Raw genomic sequence first — 18,571 nt, 5'->3', positions numbered from 1 at the left:
CAGTGTCCTCATCTGAAAAATGGTAAAAGCAATAGTTCATATTTCAAAGGTTGTTAGAGAGTGGATTATATAATATGAGCAAGGTACTTGTCCTGGTCTATAGCAAGATTTCAGTAAATAATACACAATAAGTGCATGAACATACTTTTCACACTTACACATTTTTAGATGCTTTTACAACTTGTATGTCTATCTCTCCCTGGTAAGCAGAGCATGCAGACATGTGCCAGTGAAAACTGGGCTTCAGTCTTTTTATTCTAGTCCATGTATCCCTACTCTTGGCAGATGTCTCCCCTGATTCTGTCTGTAAGAAGCTTATTTCTCAGTACTCAGAGATTATAGACTGTCCACATCGGCTCCAAGGAAGGTTGGTTTCCACAAAGTTCTCACAGTGAGATGGGTCACTGTACTCAGAGCCAAGCTCATAAAAACCACATTCAGCTTCCATTTCATCTTCCAGCCTTTCTCGATCTTGTGATGAGCAGTGCCTGCCACCACAGCCATCTCATCTAGTCACTTTCCATCTCGAAACGCAGTGAAGCTTCTCTTCTCTGATCTCCCTACACTGAAGCAAATTATTCTCATTCTTGTTGGTAGTGGAAAGTGAATTAAATTGAAGTCTGAAGTGCAGTCGCCTGTAGATGTGACTCTGGGTTTTTTTGCAAAGCGATGTCATCAGCCAACAGCTAACATCTTTCTTTCTGGTTTTGTTTGCAGTTTGCCTACACATGGCACTAAACAAGAGACCAGAAAGAGAGAGAAATATGCAGGAGCTGACAATAAGAAACAGATCATTGACACCACTATTTGCAAGTCCCTTTTCTTATCTGCCTCTCTTTATCTGAAAGGAAAGGGACAACAACTGCATCAGTAGACAGTTGCACCTTGGCCAGATAATGTGGAGGCAGGCTTCCATCCTGCCTTCTGGAGTAGAAATGGGGAGTTCATTGGAGATAAAGAACAATTCCTGGGACAGGTTTTATTCCAGACCGTACATGCCACTGGAATGAATGTAAAAGGGTAGTTAGGGGCCTGTAATATCAACTGCCATTTATGTTCCAGGAGCCATAAGATGTTTACATTATTTTTTAAAAAATCGACCACAGGTGATTACTTCAGACTCTGAAGTAGCTGTTGGGTAATGCATCTGGGGAACACTACCCTGAGAGTAAAGAATCCTTTACTAAAGCTGATTCAACCCCCAAGGACCTGTGGGGTACTGCCTAGACCCTTCACTGTAATCAGCACAGTTCCTTTGTACAACGAAATGGGTTTGTACAGTTTATTCTGAGGATCACAAAGTAGACATACTCTGGAGCCACTTTAAGACTTAAATGCACAGGTGCTTACTAGTATCTGTCATTTTTATTCTCAACAATTAGAGAATGATTAATCAGTTGAGATTGGAGCTTTCCAATTATTTTCCTTTCCTCTTGCAGCTTACTTTTGGGTCATTTCAGCTTTCACTGATTATAGCACATACACACACACACATACACACGGCTGAGGAAGTTATAAATACAGGAACTTAAGTCCATCTAACTTCTTAGTAATAACTCTAGTAAAGGGCTTCAGGGCAAAGAGCTGAAACCCATGATTACAACGAGATTTGGAGATTAAGATTTTGACAAGGTTTAGAAACATACTGTTTCATTTATTTTATGTGTTCTATTGTGATCGATGGCAGATAATGGCTATAACATAAATGAGAGTTTGAGGTAGGAGATGCATAATTCCTAAATACATTGAGAGATTTGTATGCATAACCTTGATTTCCAAATTTGATACAGGACTTACAAACTAATTATCATTCATGAAGCACCAGCTAAGCTTATGGCTTATGGTAGTAGATGGAATATTTTTTATATCTATCAGGACAAGGCTTTTCCTGGAAGCTTAGACTAGTCTAAACTCTCCCAGTAATTAAAGAAATATTATCATTATTGTTATCCTAATTAGCCTCAACGTATACTGTAGAGTACATAAGCAAATACCCCATTTGGGGGAAGGAGAAGGACCTAACATAGTTACTGTGTGTCTGGCACTTTGCCCAGCTCATTGCATGTTTTATGTTATTTAATTCTTAAAAAAAGCAGTAACATCTAGAGTGCCAAAAATGTATCATCTTTCTTGAATGTTAATGGGAAGGTCATTGTTCTTCACCACACTTTATTTTCCTTTTCCTTTCTCCCATTCATTTGCTTGTATCTTTCTAAGTTCCTTTCTTCCTTCTCCTTTCCTGGAGCCTTTGGTCTTTTTCTTCTCTCCCCTTCCCTGGGTTGCTTTTCTGCAGTTCTCAGTAGCCCACAGGCTCCTGTGGGTGTCCTTTAGTTCCAGTGGTAACTTTTATAGCTAACACTGTTGCAGGCTGCTGGCAGAAGTCAAATCACATTTGGCAAAATGTATGTTATATATCTGGAAACTGGGTTATACTCACTCTAGAGCAATTAACTAAATAATTGTTCTGGCATAAAGACAGCCTTGTACTATTCTTGTAACGAAATAGATAATTTTAACTAGAGCTCCACCTAATACTTCTAGGGAGTGCTAAAAAACCTGACCCATTCTTGATTCAGATCAATTAAATGGCTCTGAAGCATTTTTATTTTATTTTTCAGGAATTGTGCAGGCCTTAATCACTGTTTTTGAACTGGGAGTCCTTGGTCGCTCATGAAATAAAAAAACAAATGCTCTTTGAATTAAGCAAATTATACAATGGAGAAAGCAAAACCTTTACCATCTATTCATCCTCTAATTTTTCTTTTTTGCTAAGGCATTTTCCCAGCTTGTTCAATACATCAGATCAGTCACTGAAAAAAGGTAAGTTCCTTGTTCTAAGATGTGACATTAGAAGAATCTTGCAAAGGAGAGGAAAAGGATGTTTCCGGTCTGGTATTGGTGTCATTTACATCACTGTCTCATCCACCACCTGCTCTGACTATTGGCTGAGTAATTAAGAGACCCAAACCTGTGTGCTCAGCGTTGTGTGGTTCTGCTGTTCCACAAACAGGGAAAATGAGAAGGTATTGCTGTCTTGCTCCTAGGTGTTTATAATGTTACTGGGGAGTTTAGAGGATCCTATACACATAGTAAGAACAAGTTCTGCAGGAGACCTGGGGGTAACCTGTGTTGTTATTGTTATCCTTTAATGTCCAGATACTGTTTGGAGAAAACAAACAAGAAAAAACCTGAACAGCTATTGGAGGTTTTCTTTTTTTTTTGAAAGGTTTGGAGCTGAAGATGAGTCCCAGAGAAAGTGATTCAGAAAGAATAGAGTGTCTCTAGCAAGGAATCTTTTTTTTCCTTTTTCCTCTTTACTCACCTCCTCCTTTGTTGTGAGGTGGAGTGCAGACTCCTTTATCCAGTAGTACATTGGAACCTGAGACCATTAGTTTGGATTGTTTGTTTCTACCTAGTGCCGAGAAATCTCCCTAAGTCTCCGTCCGTCGTCTGTAAAAGGGGGATGATAATAGCCCTTATCTCTGGGGGGAGGTCTCAGAGGATTCTTTGTGATGTTCTTCTTTCACAATATATGTGTGTTCTCAGAAGTTAATTCTAGGATCTCTGCTAGACTTGGGAAATATAGAGGTGAGCATATCAGATACGTTTTTGTCCTCAAGGAGCTCAGAGTGCAGCAGAGAGGATAAATGCAATTATATAAAATTCTCTGCACAGTTCTGGACTCATAGCAAGACTTTAGTGAGTACTGGGCATGTCAGCAGCTTTCAATAATCATAGCTCCTAGTGGGGAAATTTAAAATAGAAGAAATAGCCTCAACCTTTATGCCAATGCAGTCCGACCAGCCTGTGGTGTTATGCAATTTAATATTGTATATTGTCATTAGACCTTCTTAAAAGCTTCCCAGTATTGAGCACTGTTATATACTGATGTTTTATGTATGCAGTAATACATTAGGCTGAACTATACCTCCTTCAATAGGAATTCTGCCTTTAAATTTGTATGATCAGTGGCAAGAAACTGTACAGCATAAAGGGGTCCCTCATCTTTGAAACTGAGATACCTATTATTTTCCTGACCTTCATTGTGAATAAAATGTACCCAGTCATCCAACCCTTTGGTGCTCAAAGATGTGCTGCTATGCAAATGGCACCTGGGGACATACCTCAATCCAGTTATCTACTTAGTCTTACACAGTTTCGTCTTTTCTGTGTGTCTTTTGTCTCCTTTTCCCACAAGTTTCTGATGCCTACCGTCACAGATTCCTGAGAAGCAGGAATAGGAATCTGATACAGAGATTGTGTGCATGAAGTTTATTGGAGAGTGTGCAGGGATCACACCTAAGCCAGAGACAAGACAGAGAAAGTAGACGTGGGCGGAGGGAGAGCTCAGGCTGTGCGGTGGGCACTGCAGTAAATCCTCAGCCAGCCCAGTGGGAGCTCTGGACCGGGAAGATTCCTTCAGAACTGTCATGAACCGAGGCAATGTTGTGAGCCTTTATATCTCCATGTTGATCAAACGTTGGATGAGGGCTATCCCGGGAATAGAGCATGGCTTTGAGTGAGGTGGCTGTCTTCAGCCAAGGTTACTTCCTAAGAGGGCTGTCAGTGCTCGTCCCTTCCTTCTAAAGGATCTGGATGTTGCATCACAACATCCACTACATATATACTCTTCCCTAAAAGATAAATTTAGGATAGAATCCAAACTGATTTATTTGTAATTTTTGTGTTCTACCATGAGATTCCCAATGCCTCCCTAGAATGATTATGAAACTGGTATTCGGACACACTTGAATCTTCCAAGAGTCTCCTTTACAAGAGAAAGTTGACACAATGGACCCTCTGAAATACAGAGCTATTGAGGTTGGAGAAGAGACTGAGTGTTTTCCAGGTAATGAGCCCACCTTTATGACAAGTCCTTTCCCCCCATTCAGTTATATATATTTTCTCACCTATTTGGTTATATATGGTAGATCTGACACTTTTGCTCTTTTATAAACTTTCTTGGGTCCTGAGTCAGCATTCTCATGAAAATGTTATAGTCAAATTAGGTAGTTGCCTATCATTTACTGCCTTCCTTATTTCATGTATATTCTTCTTAATCTTATTTACATTAGCAAATAAATAGCTCCTGGAGAGCAAAATGATACTTTTATTTCCATCAAGCTCTATGATCACTGGTTCGACCATATCATAATCATGATGCATTGCTATACTAGCTAAGCCAATGAGTCCTCAAAACAGTGCAATAAAGTCACAAATGAGAGTTTATTCAATTTTCAGTAATTGTGAGTTAAATCTCCCAGAAATGAGTAAAATATAAGCTTTCTGAGTTTGTGATTATTTTCTTACTTTTGTTACTTTATTTCTGATATATTTTAATTCCAATTCAGAAATGGTGAAATCTTACATTGTTTAAAAATTTGTCCTTTAATGTTTTTATGTTTTTTAAATGTAAAAGAGCTATAAGGTAATACAGTGGGGGGAAAGTAAATTACACATAAAAGATTCATTTCAATGCTAATGAAGTGTGCTTTTGGAGAGACAGAATAGATAATACTTAAATTTATTTCCTTTGAGAAAAGGTGATTGTTAAAAATATGAGCGTGAACTTTCTAGTTAGTTACATTTTTCTATTCGTGTCTTAAAGGAAATGTTTTGTTTGAAATTACTAGGGAAAAAAATTCCACAAACAAAATAAAATATATTAATGACTGGTTACAGATTTAAAACTCTCCATTTCTTATTTTCTATAGTTAAACCTAGGAGTATTGCTTTCAAACTTTTTAAAGAATTAGAATATTTTTTACTCTGTAATACAGGTTGAAAACAAAATATCCATTTTATTTTAATAAGCAAGGATTCCTACTTTACCCTTTCAACTAGTATTCTTTTTATTGGTTCATCTCTGTACTTAAAGCAAATTTATTATGAAAAATTTCAAACATATATAGAAGTGTAAAGGATAAGATTATAAAACTTCTCTATGTATCTATCACTAGTTTCTTCAATTATCAAATTTAATCTTGTTTTGTCTACACTACCCGCTCTCCCTACCTCCATCCAGATTAGTTTGTGTGTGTGTGAAAGTCGCTCAGTCATATCCAACTCTTTGTGACCCCATGGACTATACAGTCCATGGAATTCTCCAGGCCAGAATACTGAAGTGGGTAGTCTTTCCCTTCTCCAGGGGATCTTCCCAACCCAGGGATCCAACCCAGGTCTCCCTCGTTGCAGGCGGATTCTTTACCAGCTGAGCCATGAGGGAAGCCCAAGAATCCTGGAGGGTAGCCTATCCCTTCTCCAGTGGTGGATCTTCCTGACCAGGAATCCAACTGGGGTCTCTTGCATTGCAGGCGGATTCTTTACCAGCTGAGCTACCAGGGAAGCCAGATTACTTTAAAGTTATATAATTTCTCTGTAAATATTTCAATATGTACCTTCATAGGTTAAGGACTCTTAAAACACAGAATTATAGGCCTACTATTATACTTAAAAATTAACAATTTTCTATCAGCCTTAGATATCAAGTAAGTTCAGGTTCTTTGAGTATGTCAGAAATTACATGTTTCAAATCATCAGCATTCAAATAAGACTCACACGTTGCAGCTAGTTGATAAAACTATGAAGTCTCTTTTGCTATATAGGTTTCCTCTCCATGTCTAATTTTGTTTTCTTAAAATTTCCTCGTGGAAGAAATCAGGTCATTTATTCTGTATGGATTGCATCCCAGTGTGTCAATCATCATGTTCCACTGTCTCATTTATTTCCTGTAAATTGGTAGTAAAATCTTCAGAATTGATTAGATTTAGCTTCAATTTTTGGACATGAGTACTTGAGATAATGTGTTGTATTTCCATCTACCAGGAAGCAGGTAATATCCATTTAACTTTTTAATGATAACAATAGCCATTAATGATTATTGCCTAGATCCATTATTTAATTACAGTGTTAAAATATTAAAATTCCATCTCTTGCATTTCATTTATTATCTGGGGTACTACTGTTCAGTTCAGTCACTCAGTCGTGTCCGACTCTTTGTGACCCCGTGAACCGCAGCACGCCAGGCCTCCCTGTCCATCACCAACTCCTGGAGTCCACCCAAACCTATGTTCATTGAGTCAGGGATGCCATCCAACCATCTCATCCTCTGTCGTCCCCTTCTCCTCCCACCCTCAATCTTTCCCAGCATCAGGGTCTTTTCCAATGAGTCAGCTCTTTGCATCAGGTGACCAAAGTATTGGAGTTTCAGCTTCAACATCAGTCCTTCCAATGAACACCCAGGACTGATCTCCTGGTTGGATCTTCTTGCAGTCCAAGGGACTCTCAAGAGCCTTCTTCAACACCACAGTTCAAAAGCATCCATTTTTTGGCGCTCAGCTTTCTTCACAGTCCAACTCTCACATCCGTACATGACCACTGGAAAAACCATAGCCTTGACTAGACAGACCTGTGTTGACAAAGTAATGTCTCTGCTTTTTAATATGCTGTCTAGGTTGGTCACAGCTTTCCTTCCAAGGAGTAAGCGTCTTGTAATTTCATGGCCACAATCACCATCTGCAGTGATTTGGGGGTACTACTGTAAAGAAATACTACTCTAAAGGGATGTTCAAGTGTAAGGAGACGTGGATACACCTGTGGCAGATTCATGTTGATGTTTGCTAGAAAGCAACTCAATACTATAAAACAATTATCCTTCAATTAAAAATAAATAAATAAAAAGAAATACTTCTCCTTAGCAACTATTTAAGTATCTTAAGATACAATTTGCATACAGCTTCAGTTTGCATGATTCTTTGTTTATTAGTACAAAACAACAATTGGTTCCCAACATCCTCTAGATATAACCAGTAAATTTTATTATCTACTACATACTATATATTTTTGATGTGTTAATCCATTGAAGTTGTTTTATGTATTGATATTTAATTGTCCTATCTTTAGCCAATGAAATCCTCTTTAGGTTAGTTTGTAAGTCCTTTGGACTCTTCTGTATTATTCTTTTGCAGCTTCCTAGTTTTCTGCTATGATAAAAAGTGCTAGTTTCTTTTTATACATTTTATGTTACAAACATCACAATCTCCAGAATTTCAGGAAATAGTATTAAAAGTAACAATTTGGGTGCTAGGGTTAGGGGTTGTTTGCTTACTGTTAAAGGTTATTACTTTTGGTTTGGTCCTTGAATCTGGGGTTTTCCAGTGAACAGAACTTTTCTTGTCTTAATAAATTACATCATGAATTCCTATTGATACATTCTACTCACTTTTAAGATTATAGAATTTTTATTTACCTGTATTGATCTTATATATATATATCTCATTTGTCTCATGCTGGAAACCTCAGTTCTCAAAGAAATCAATATAATCATTCAGTTGCTTTATTCTCTCATACACACACACAATGAACTCAATAAAAATAAAAACAGTGCCATGGGCATTATGCTTAATACAGTTTAAAATCTTTTTCCAATTTTTTTTGTACTTAGGTTATGTCTCACCTCACATGTGGTAAAAGTTTCTGTGTTTCAAAGTCACTTAAAATAGTCCTGTTTTCTTACAAACTCAGAACATAGTTGGGTTTATTTGCTTTACTGCAGCTTTTTAGAATTTGCCTTTAAATTTTTTTATGTGCATTTTCATTGTTCCAATATCAAGTCTATAAATAAACTATGTGCAGAGAATCAAGTTCTGTCTCTGGCTTCCCGACATCAAGCCTTGTAACTCCTGTATAGGTAAACTGAAAAATTTTTAACTGATCCTTCCATCAAAATCCCTCCTTTTTTCTTTTTATTTTTCTTGGCACTTAGAAAGGTTTGTATTTTTACTTTAATGATTATTTTATACAAATATGTTTATGTAATAACCACAGTCCCTTTCTAGATGTTGTCCTACTATGAATGCAACTGAAAGTAGCCAATGACCTATTTCTCTTTCTCCCTTCTCTCCCAGCATTTTATGTAAAGCATTATTCTTTCTCAGTTAATAACGTAATGATTATTTTGATCTATTTTTAATATATTCTTTCCATTCTTCACCTCTTTTGCTAAATATATATAAGGATGTGTAGCCTTTACGTACTATGTTTTCTCTACTATAAACATCATTTAGCTTTAATTTTTTCAGGCACATATTCATTTAACATTCATTGCTAGTCCTAATGTTTTCACTCCATATATTTTGATTTTCAAAAGCCCATTCTTAGAAAATGCCTGAAGAAGGGTTTATAGGCAGTATATTCTTAGAACTCTTGAATTTTCATAACATTTTGTCATGGCTTTTATACTTGAAATCATTTATGCTTAATATTAAATCACTGGCTCACATTTACACGCCGTTTCTTTGTTTTACTAAATTCCGCCATGTTTCTTTTTTACTAAATTGTTTTCTGTCATAAAATGTTGCTTTAGACAATTTGATAATCTCATATTTTTTATTAGTAACTTAGTACTTTTCCCTGTCTATCCATGGACTCCATTTTCTTTTAAGGTCAATCATACTGTTAGTGTATTTTTCTGTGCTGGCTCTTCTGGTTATAATTCCAAGTTGCTGCTTATTTTAAAGCTTATCAAGTTGAGTATTTTAGTATTCTATTCCATTTAGTTTTTTTCTCTTTTCTTGTGTGTGTGTGTGTGTGTGTGTGTAGGATCTTTACTTTCGCTTTCTCTATTTCTATCACTGTCTCTTGAATCTTATATCTTCATTTTTCAATTTTAAAGTTTTCTCCTTCCCATATGATATTTCTCTTAATTTATTATCCCTGGTACTTCTTTGCTCGTGTTCTCCCATTTATTTTTGAAATACTTTTCCTTTTTATTTCCAGATATTTTCTGTATTTTTCCAGCAATCTTTTCAAGTCTTTAGTCATCTAAATTCTGAGCTTTTGTACATCAATTATGCCATTATTTCATCATTTCTTCAGTTTCTTGCAAATTCTTTTGATGTGGTATTATAATTCTCGCCTTTTCAGGAGTGTCTTTCTGATATGCATTCGTTTGTTTATAGACCATTGTCTGTACCTCAGTTTTTAATTGAAGTAAAGTCAGTTTACGATGTTGTATTTCAGATGTACAGCATAGTGATCTGTGCCTTATTTTTAAACATATTTTGGGTGAGGTTTTATCATAAAACCTTTTGCTATTCGTGTTTAAATGGGATTGTTTTCCCTGTATTTTTATTAGAAGATGGGCCTGGATAGCTTCCATCGTTTCAGATCTGAGGAACTACTTCTGTTGCTTTCCAGTGTTCAACATGATGATCTGTGCTTTCTGTGATACAAAAACCCTCCTCTTCATCTCTGCTTTTATCAGAACCGTTTCTTGGTCTCTCTGTCCCTCTCTTGTTCAGCTTGCTTCCTAGTTCCAGTAGTTTCTTCTCAGCGCCGACCTCTTGCTCTAGAAGAGAGCTTCAGCTAGTTAGAGTCCAGAGTTTAAAAGACCCAGACCACCCCCCCACCACCTGACTTTATTGTGGTGCTGCGCCACTAACCTGCAAATCGGAGCCGTAAGCCTCCCTGCCATCTTTGGCTCCTTCTCTCAGATTGGCCTGTTGAGTATTCTGGTTAGTACTGCTGGTTTTCTGGGTCTTAATGTTGGAAGTCTTTATTTTCCTCCTGTTTCCTCCTCCAAATTGCAGATTCCACATGGGTCTTATTGTTATTGGTGCTGTGTATCTCCCAGTTTGAATTTTCAGGTTTGGGGGTCACCTTACAGCTTTTTTTTTTTCCTGGCAGAGAAACTTTGAGACTTTGTACTCTTCCAGCGGCTCTGTCAGTTATCGTGGGAGGGGATGGGATTCAGATAGGTATTCAAAAAGCTTTTCTGCCATCCTCATTTTCCTAGGCTAGTCTCTTAAACTTAAGTTCTACTCAACATTTCTGAAAGAGAAAAATTGTATGGAAACTTTCATCAAAATCTGTCCAACTCAGTTTTATTAGGTAAAGCGATATGTTTCTATTTGAATTTATTAGAAAAAACTATGAGAATAGTGTTCTGGGAAAAAATAATATATAAAAATAAACCAGTCCTACGTCTTAGCAAGGGAAAATGGAATGCACAAACAAGGTAGTTAGATTTGATGTGACACTCACTGTGATCACTGAGTAATTTCCTAGCTTTTTACTGAGTCTCCATTTCGGTGCTGAGCTCACTGTAGGCTCCTGGTAAATTTTGTGAATGAATAATTGAAACCATTTGAGCCCTGGTAGCTTCTTTGCTGAGTTACTCTTGAGAGTGACAAAGAATAGGTGTAAAGTGCCTCACACATCTTTCTCCTGCCTTCATTACCTTAGGTCTCCTAAGGACAAATGAGTATGTTTATGTGTGAAGGCACATGCATGTATGGAGCATCCCCACCTCCCAGTTATAGTAATATTTAAGTAAATGATGCATGTATGCATGCGTTCCAAGTCACTTCCATCATGTCTTTGTAATCCTATAGGCTTTTTAAAAAGTCAGAAATATGCCTTCATGACTGACTTATTTAATTTTGAAATTGCTGACAATCCCAGGCCTCTGTCATGGGGGATGCTGGCTAGTAGGTTATCATTTGACCTCAGAAAAATGCCTCAGACAACATCAGCAAGGCTTGGAAATAGCAAAGACATTTTACTGAGGCTTTTAGGGCAAGCTTAACTGGAGCAATGATAAGACTGGTGACTTGGAACAAGCAGAGGAAAAAAGTGCCAGTTTTTAGAAAAGATCAACATTCACAACAATCCAAAAATGAAGTCTGACGGGCAATTGATTGCTTCACTCCACTTCCACTAACCATAAGGGCAAGCAAACTGGATGGAGAAAAACAACTGATGAATGCCCAGGCTTTGCCTCTTAAAGAGGACAATGCACTTACTTCATGGAAGCCAGGAATATCTTTTCCCTATCTCAGTATTAGTTTCTCGATTCATCGATCAGGTTGGGATCAAGCGGAAATGTAAGCAAATTGATTTTTTTCTAGTTTTTAAATAAATTATTGAGACAGCTAATTTACAGTATTAGTTTTAGGTATACAAAATAGTGACTCAAAAATTCTATGTATTATTCTCCATTATTAGTTATTATAAAATATAGGCTGTATTCCCTGTATTGAACAATATATGCTTGCAACTTATTTTATACATAATAGTTTGTAAACCTCTTAATCCCCATCCCTTACTTGTCCCTCTCCCTCTCCCCACTGGTCACTGCTAGTTTGTTCTGTGAGTCTGTTTTTTGTTTGTTATACTTATTAGTTTATGGTTTAGATCGCACATATAAATGATTCCATAGAGTATTTGCCTTTATCTGAATTATTTCACTGAAAATGATAACCTCTGGGTTCATCCATGTTGTTGCAAATGGCAAAATTTCATTCTGTTGTTATGATTGTGTAATTGTGTATGTGTGTGAGTGTAGTCACAGCTTCTTTATCCTTTGGTCTGTTGATGGACACTTAGGTTGCTTCTGTATTTTGGCTATTGTAAATAATGATGCTATGAACATTAGGGTGCAAGTATCTTAATGAGTGTTTTTGTTTTATTCAGATATGTACCCAGGAGTAAAATTGTTGGATCATGGGTTATTTCCATTTTCAGCTTTTTGAGGCAACTTCATTCTGTTTTCCACAATGGGTATACCAGTTTACATTCCCATCAGCCATGTACAAGAGTTCCCTTTTCTCCACATCCTTACCAATATTTATTTGTAGATTTCTTTAAGGATAGCCTTTTTGGTAGGTGTAAAGTGATAATCTCATTGTGGTTTTGATTTGTATTTCTCTGATTAATGACGTTGAGCATCTCTTCTTGTGCCTGTTGGTCATCTGCATGTCCTCTTTGGGAAAAATGTCTATTCAGGTCTTCTTCCCATAGGCAAACTGCTGTTTGTGCTAGAAATGGTGTTTAATAAACAGATGACTGTCCTCAGCTCTGTGTCTATATTTCTCACCTACACTTCGAGTTTAATTTCAGTAAACAACAACCTAGGCCCATAAATTTGCCCCTGACTTTAAGTCAGAGGAAGGAACCACAAGTGCCAAAGTGGGAACTGAGCATACTCATGGTAAATTGTCTACACTTCCTGCTGGCAGAACTTGAGTCTAGATAGAGTTCTTTTCAGATGCAAGTAAGTAAAGAGGAAAAAAGCAAAATGAGTTTACAAAATAAACAGCAAGAACAATAATAGCAACAGCAGCAGCAACAAAACTGCAGAATAGGAAAATAAGAATGTTATAACTATTTAGAAGAACATGCCACTGAAAATGGTCTATTTTCAGAATTCATATAGGAACCAGAAAAACATGTTGTTCTGCTTCATCCAGAGTATATCAGAAAGAGAGAGAAGATTTTGGTGAAAAGTTAAAATAAGAAACAAAGGGAGATGGTAAGATTGTTGCAGAGAACCAAGAAAATACAATAGCAGAATTAAAAGCTACATTGGAGATATGGTATGTGGAAGAAAGTATGGAAAATAAAATTAATAAAGAGAAAATGTAAAGTTCTCCAGAAATATAAAGGAAAAGTACAAAGAGATTAATATCATGATAGTCAATAATAACAAAACAAATAAAAAAGATTCAATCTAGAAATTAAAGGTGTTTCTGAAGTAGATACTAGAATAAAGACCATTTAAGAATATAGTTAAATATTGAATATTCATTTTATTTATAAAATATCTGAGAATGTAGATTTAAAGACTTTCCATACTTACGTAAAAGCCAAAGGAAAGAGATTCATATCTAAACATTCTACCAAAGCTTTTAGGAAAGATTAAAAGAAATCAAGCACTCATTGAGTCAGGGTAAATGATTATTGCTTAAAAATAACACAAATCGGGTGGACCTGAGACTCTTCCTCTGTAGTATAGAAAACATGACAAGTGGATCAGGATCTTTTGGTGAAAAAATTGGGGGAGAGGAGTGCAGACTAACCAATAGTGATTATCTTTCCTATGTAGAGAGAAAAAGAGAATATAAGGTGTACAAGGACTTAGAAGACACATTATCTACATATTATTCTTGATAAATTAACAACTACCAAACAATGATTAGTCAAGAATGCATATTCATTATAAGAATATCAAGTTCAAGTGAATCTTTTCTTGTTTATTTTCTACAAAATTAAGATAACCTGAGTTTCATCAGATTACTTTTGTAACTTGGATCCAAACTTGAGGCCTATAATATTTTACTAAATCATTTCTGCTCTATAGATTTGTCTTTTTATTGAAGTATAGCTGATTTACAATTTGTTAGTTTCAGGTGTATCGCAAAGTGATTCAGTTATACTTACAGATATGCGCTCCGGCTCTCAGTCATGCCTGACTTTTTGTGACCCCATGAACTGCAGCCTGCTAGGCTCCTGTGTCCATGGAATTTTCCAGGCAAGAATATTGGAGTGGGTTGCCATTACCTTCTCTACACACACACAGACACACACACACACAGACACACACACACACAGACACACACACACACACACACACACAGACACACACACACACAGACACACACACTCTTTTTCAGATTCTTTCCCCTTACAGGTTATTACAAAATATTACACACACACACACACACACACACACACACACACACACACACACACACTCTTTTTCAGATTCTTTCCCCTTACAGGTTATTACAAAGTATTGAATATAGTTCCCTATGCTATACAATAGGTCGTTATTGGTTATCTATTTTGTATAATAATTTCTCTCAATTTCTACACCTTTCCCTGTAGCAGAAAGATGTTTCTTATCCTTTTTAGCACTAAGTCATATCATATAGTCCACAGTTACAGTGTAATCTCTTGCTATCTTTGAAGACTGCTTCAAATAATTTGGTTCTAACTATAGATAAGTATTATACATAAATGTATAAATTGGTAAGTGTATAGAGTACATAAACAGATATATATGTTAGTATCTGTATATTTACATAGGCACAACCGTGATCAGAGCAGCCATATAAAGTTGAGAGATGTGCCGATACAAACATGCTGAGGGGGCAGGAAGGGGCTGGCAACATCTGGTCCAGTGTTGTCTCATCAGGAGCACCCTAGCAGAGGGCTATGTCTGTGTGGAGAAAGACAAACAGGTGACTTTTCTTGATTAGTATTTCAAACCCTGTTCTCACAGAGCTAGAGCCCTCCCTAATCAATCTCCTGGGAAGGGTGGGATGGATATACTAGCTGTCATCAACACACCACATAGACTACCAGTATGGTATACTATACAAAGAATTCTTAAACAAATTGCAGCATATCTGTACATCTGTGTCTCTTTTTCTGTTTTGCATATAGGGTTACCATCTTTCTAAATTCCGCACTGGATTGCAAAAAAAAAACACAAAAAAAATAAAAAATAAAATTGCAGTGTCTCTCCCTCATACAGAAGTTGTGAAGAATAATATAAAAGCCATTTTGATCACCAGTGACCTTGAGTGGACTTTCTGTATCTTTAAATGCATGCTGAATAACCTGGGCTATGCATTTAGTTAATAAAGAGTATTAAGCAAACCTATCCCTCATAGCTCAGTTGGTAAAGAATCCACCTGCAAAGCAGGAGACCCCAGTTTGATTCCTGGGTTGGGAAGATCCCCTGGAGAAGGGATATTACGGATTCTGTGAAATTTAAGCCCTCCAGTCTCATTTGACAGATTGAAAGAAGGGAGGTTTAAAGAAATGAAGGGGAGGGGGACATTGCATATAGTACTGAAAAAGCTATGCTGACCTAGAAAAACAAGTGTAAGAATATAATAAAAATAGTATCAGTTCCTATTTCTGTCAGGTGATATTCTTGAAAATTTCTTGTTTTGTTCAAATTGTATATAAAAATCTATACCACCTTATACCAGTATAAAATCACATGTCATGTGATTAGAACTCTGAAAAATATTTTCAGGACAAAAAGATTAGAAGTAATTACATACATGTGTTATTTTGCAAGGCAGTGAAACTAGGGATTTTATTTTCATCTCCTTTTCTGTACTTTAAAATTATCTGTAATTTACAGTATCTTATTTCCTTAAAACAAGTGTGCTTTTCATTTAAATTTTTTTTTTAAATAATGGGGAATTTGTGGCAAGACTGAAAAAAATAAAGAACATTCCATCTTGTAGAACTGATTTCAATGCTCCAGGAGCACTGCTGTGCTCCTATTGTTATTTACACAATGCTTAGCTTATTACAGTTCTTCACTTATACTCACAAAGGAGTTCCTCATAATGAGCTCTTGTACAAATATTGTCCTACAGAATAGTTAAGATTCTTTTCAGATTCAATTTACTTTGGCCCTTAATAACCTTGCTAATAATACTTTCATCTGAATTTATAGGAACCATACTTGGTACTTAAATATTTTTTCTATGTCTAAAAATTGAAAAATTCTATAAGCATTGCTTATTATGCCTCAACATTTTTGTGAAGTAGTAGAAAGGAATAGTTTTCATCTCCATATTAGCTAAACCAACTGAGACTTTCAAAGATTTGGCTCAATCAATGGAGATGCAGAAGAGGGACTTTGGCTACTAGCCAGGTCACTAATGTGCCTAAAAAAATAATCTGGGAAAGACATTTTTTCTTAAATTTGGTTTTCAAGCTCCTTAAGGGAACAGACTTGTTCTCCTGTACCTGTCCCCAGTGAGACTTCATTCCACATACCTGCCTGAGAGTCTGCTTAGCTTGACTAAATTTTAATAGGTTTCTTCCTGACTCTACCTCCCTGACCTCCCTTTCTCAGAGCATTTACTTTAGAAAACTTGTAAACTACAGTTTCTTTGTCTGAGATGTAAATATTCTCCCAGTCTCTTGACAGTTCAACCCAGGAACATCTTTCTCAAGGACCTGGTATCCAACCTTTTGAAATGTAAATTCTTGAGAAGGGAAGGTGGTACCCCTATATCTAAGTCTCTGTGGGAAGGTAGGAGCTGAACTTGAATGAGAGCCAATTAAGAATCAGAATAGCCTGATTACACTGACCAAGCCACCCTTTAATTTTCCTCAGTACTTGTCCACCATCTCCTGCCTTTGTTTCAGTGGGGCTGGATTTAGTCTTTCCCCTATTGTAACAGTCTTTAGTGAAGTTTCCCTTGTCTGTTTTAATTCTCTGGTACAGTATTTTTTCTTTGATATGTCATGTAATGTGTATTTGAGTCATGGATCTTTGCATCTGAAAGGAACAAATCTAAGACTTTGACTACTCTCTCTGAAATAATGTATGGAGCAATGAAAGACCATCTCCTTGAGGGGATCCAAAAGGGGATGGCAAAGAATCTATGTGACGTCAGCATCTCCCATTTCTTTCTTTAGTGTCAGTGTGGTATTCCTGTTGAGAAAAGTTGTGCTATATTAAGGTATTTAGTTAAAACGTAAGCATTATAGTCAAACCCACATTTTTTATGTCCATTGAATATGTGATATTGAAGAAAGTTTATCCCAGGACATTTAGAATAGCCTGTCAACTTAAAAGTCACCTGTGACAGGGGTCATGGGGCATAGCTGGGATAGTTTAACCCTGTCTTCTTTATTAGGAGGTTTTGTTTTTTTTTTTTTTTTTTTTAAGGAGGCGGGGTAATCTTTGGGACTCAGCAGTGATACAAGGTCTAATTTGAGCTCTGTATTGAATGGAAACCTGAGCATTTTCTTCAGGTTCATCACTTTGGTTGCTTTGATTATGGGCTTGTTGTCATTTCCTTTATATGAGTGTTGTGTAGTACAAAAGTGCTGTCCTCACAGGTTCTTGAATGTTTCAATGTTTCTCCATTGGCTTTACATTTGAACAGCTTGGCAGTGTATTCAGACTTGGGATCTACTTTCCTTATAATTTGGTACTTGTTCTACTCTCTTGACGTTGTGTTATTGTGGCAAAGTCTGAAGCCATTCTGATGTGTGTGCCTGTGTGTACGCCCTTCCCATATAACTTTTCCTGTATGGAAAACTATATTTTTATGGCTATGTTTTATGGTTCAGTAACTTTCCCCAAGATTAGGTCTTAAAATTATTCCTAAATGATTATTGCTTTATTTTTAAATAGGGATCCCTATTATCTGAAAAATAGCTATCCACAGAGAGTAGGGAGGAAAATTTAGCTAGAGGTTGTTTATAGTCTTTACTTGGTTTATCATTTCTTATGCCTATGACTAAATCTGTTTCTTTTGACTAGGGATGCATTTCTTCCTAAATCACAGATAACTGAATAGTTAGTCCTTCATATCAGTGGTTCCTCTGTATCACCAGATTCAAGCAACCACAATCATGAATTGATCGCTGTTGAAAAATCTGCGTATGTGTTCCTGCCTTAGTTCAAACTCAGGTTGTTCAAAGATCACCTGTAAATCTCTTAATATATAATATTTATATCTCTACATAATCTCTCTAAATATATATATATAATATCTCATTGTATATAACATAGAATATATTTGGATTTGTATATAATCTCTTTTCTTTAGATAGATATGTTAAAGTAAGTTAAAATATCATATCTAAAATCATTAATTATATAATCATACTCTATGTAGTATGCTATATCAGTTCAGTTCAGTCTCTCAGTCGTGTCTGACTCTTTGCACCCCATGAACTGCAGCACTCCAGGCCTTCCTGTCCATCATCAACGCCTGGAGTCTACGCAAACTCATGTCCATTG

The sequence above is a fragment of the Cervus canadensis genome, chromosome 3 (genome assembly GCF_019320065.1).
Source record: "Cervus canadensis isolate Bull #8, Minnesota chromosome 3, ASM1932006v1, whole genome shotgun sequence".
NCBI classification, from domain to species: domain Eukaryota; kingdom Metazoa; phylum Chordata; class Mammalia; order Artiodactyla; family Cervidae; genus Cervus; species Cervus canadensis.
The sequence above is the reverse complement of the archived record's forward strand: the minus strand, read 5'-3'. Positions refer to the sequence as shown.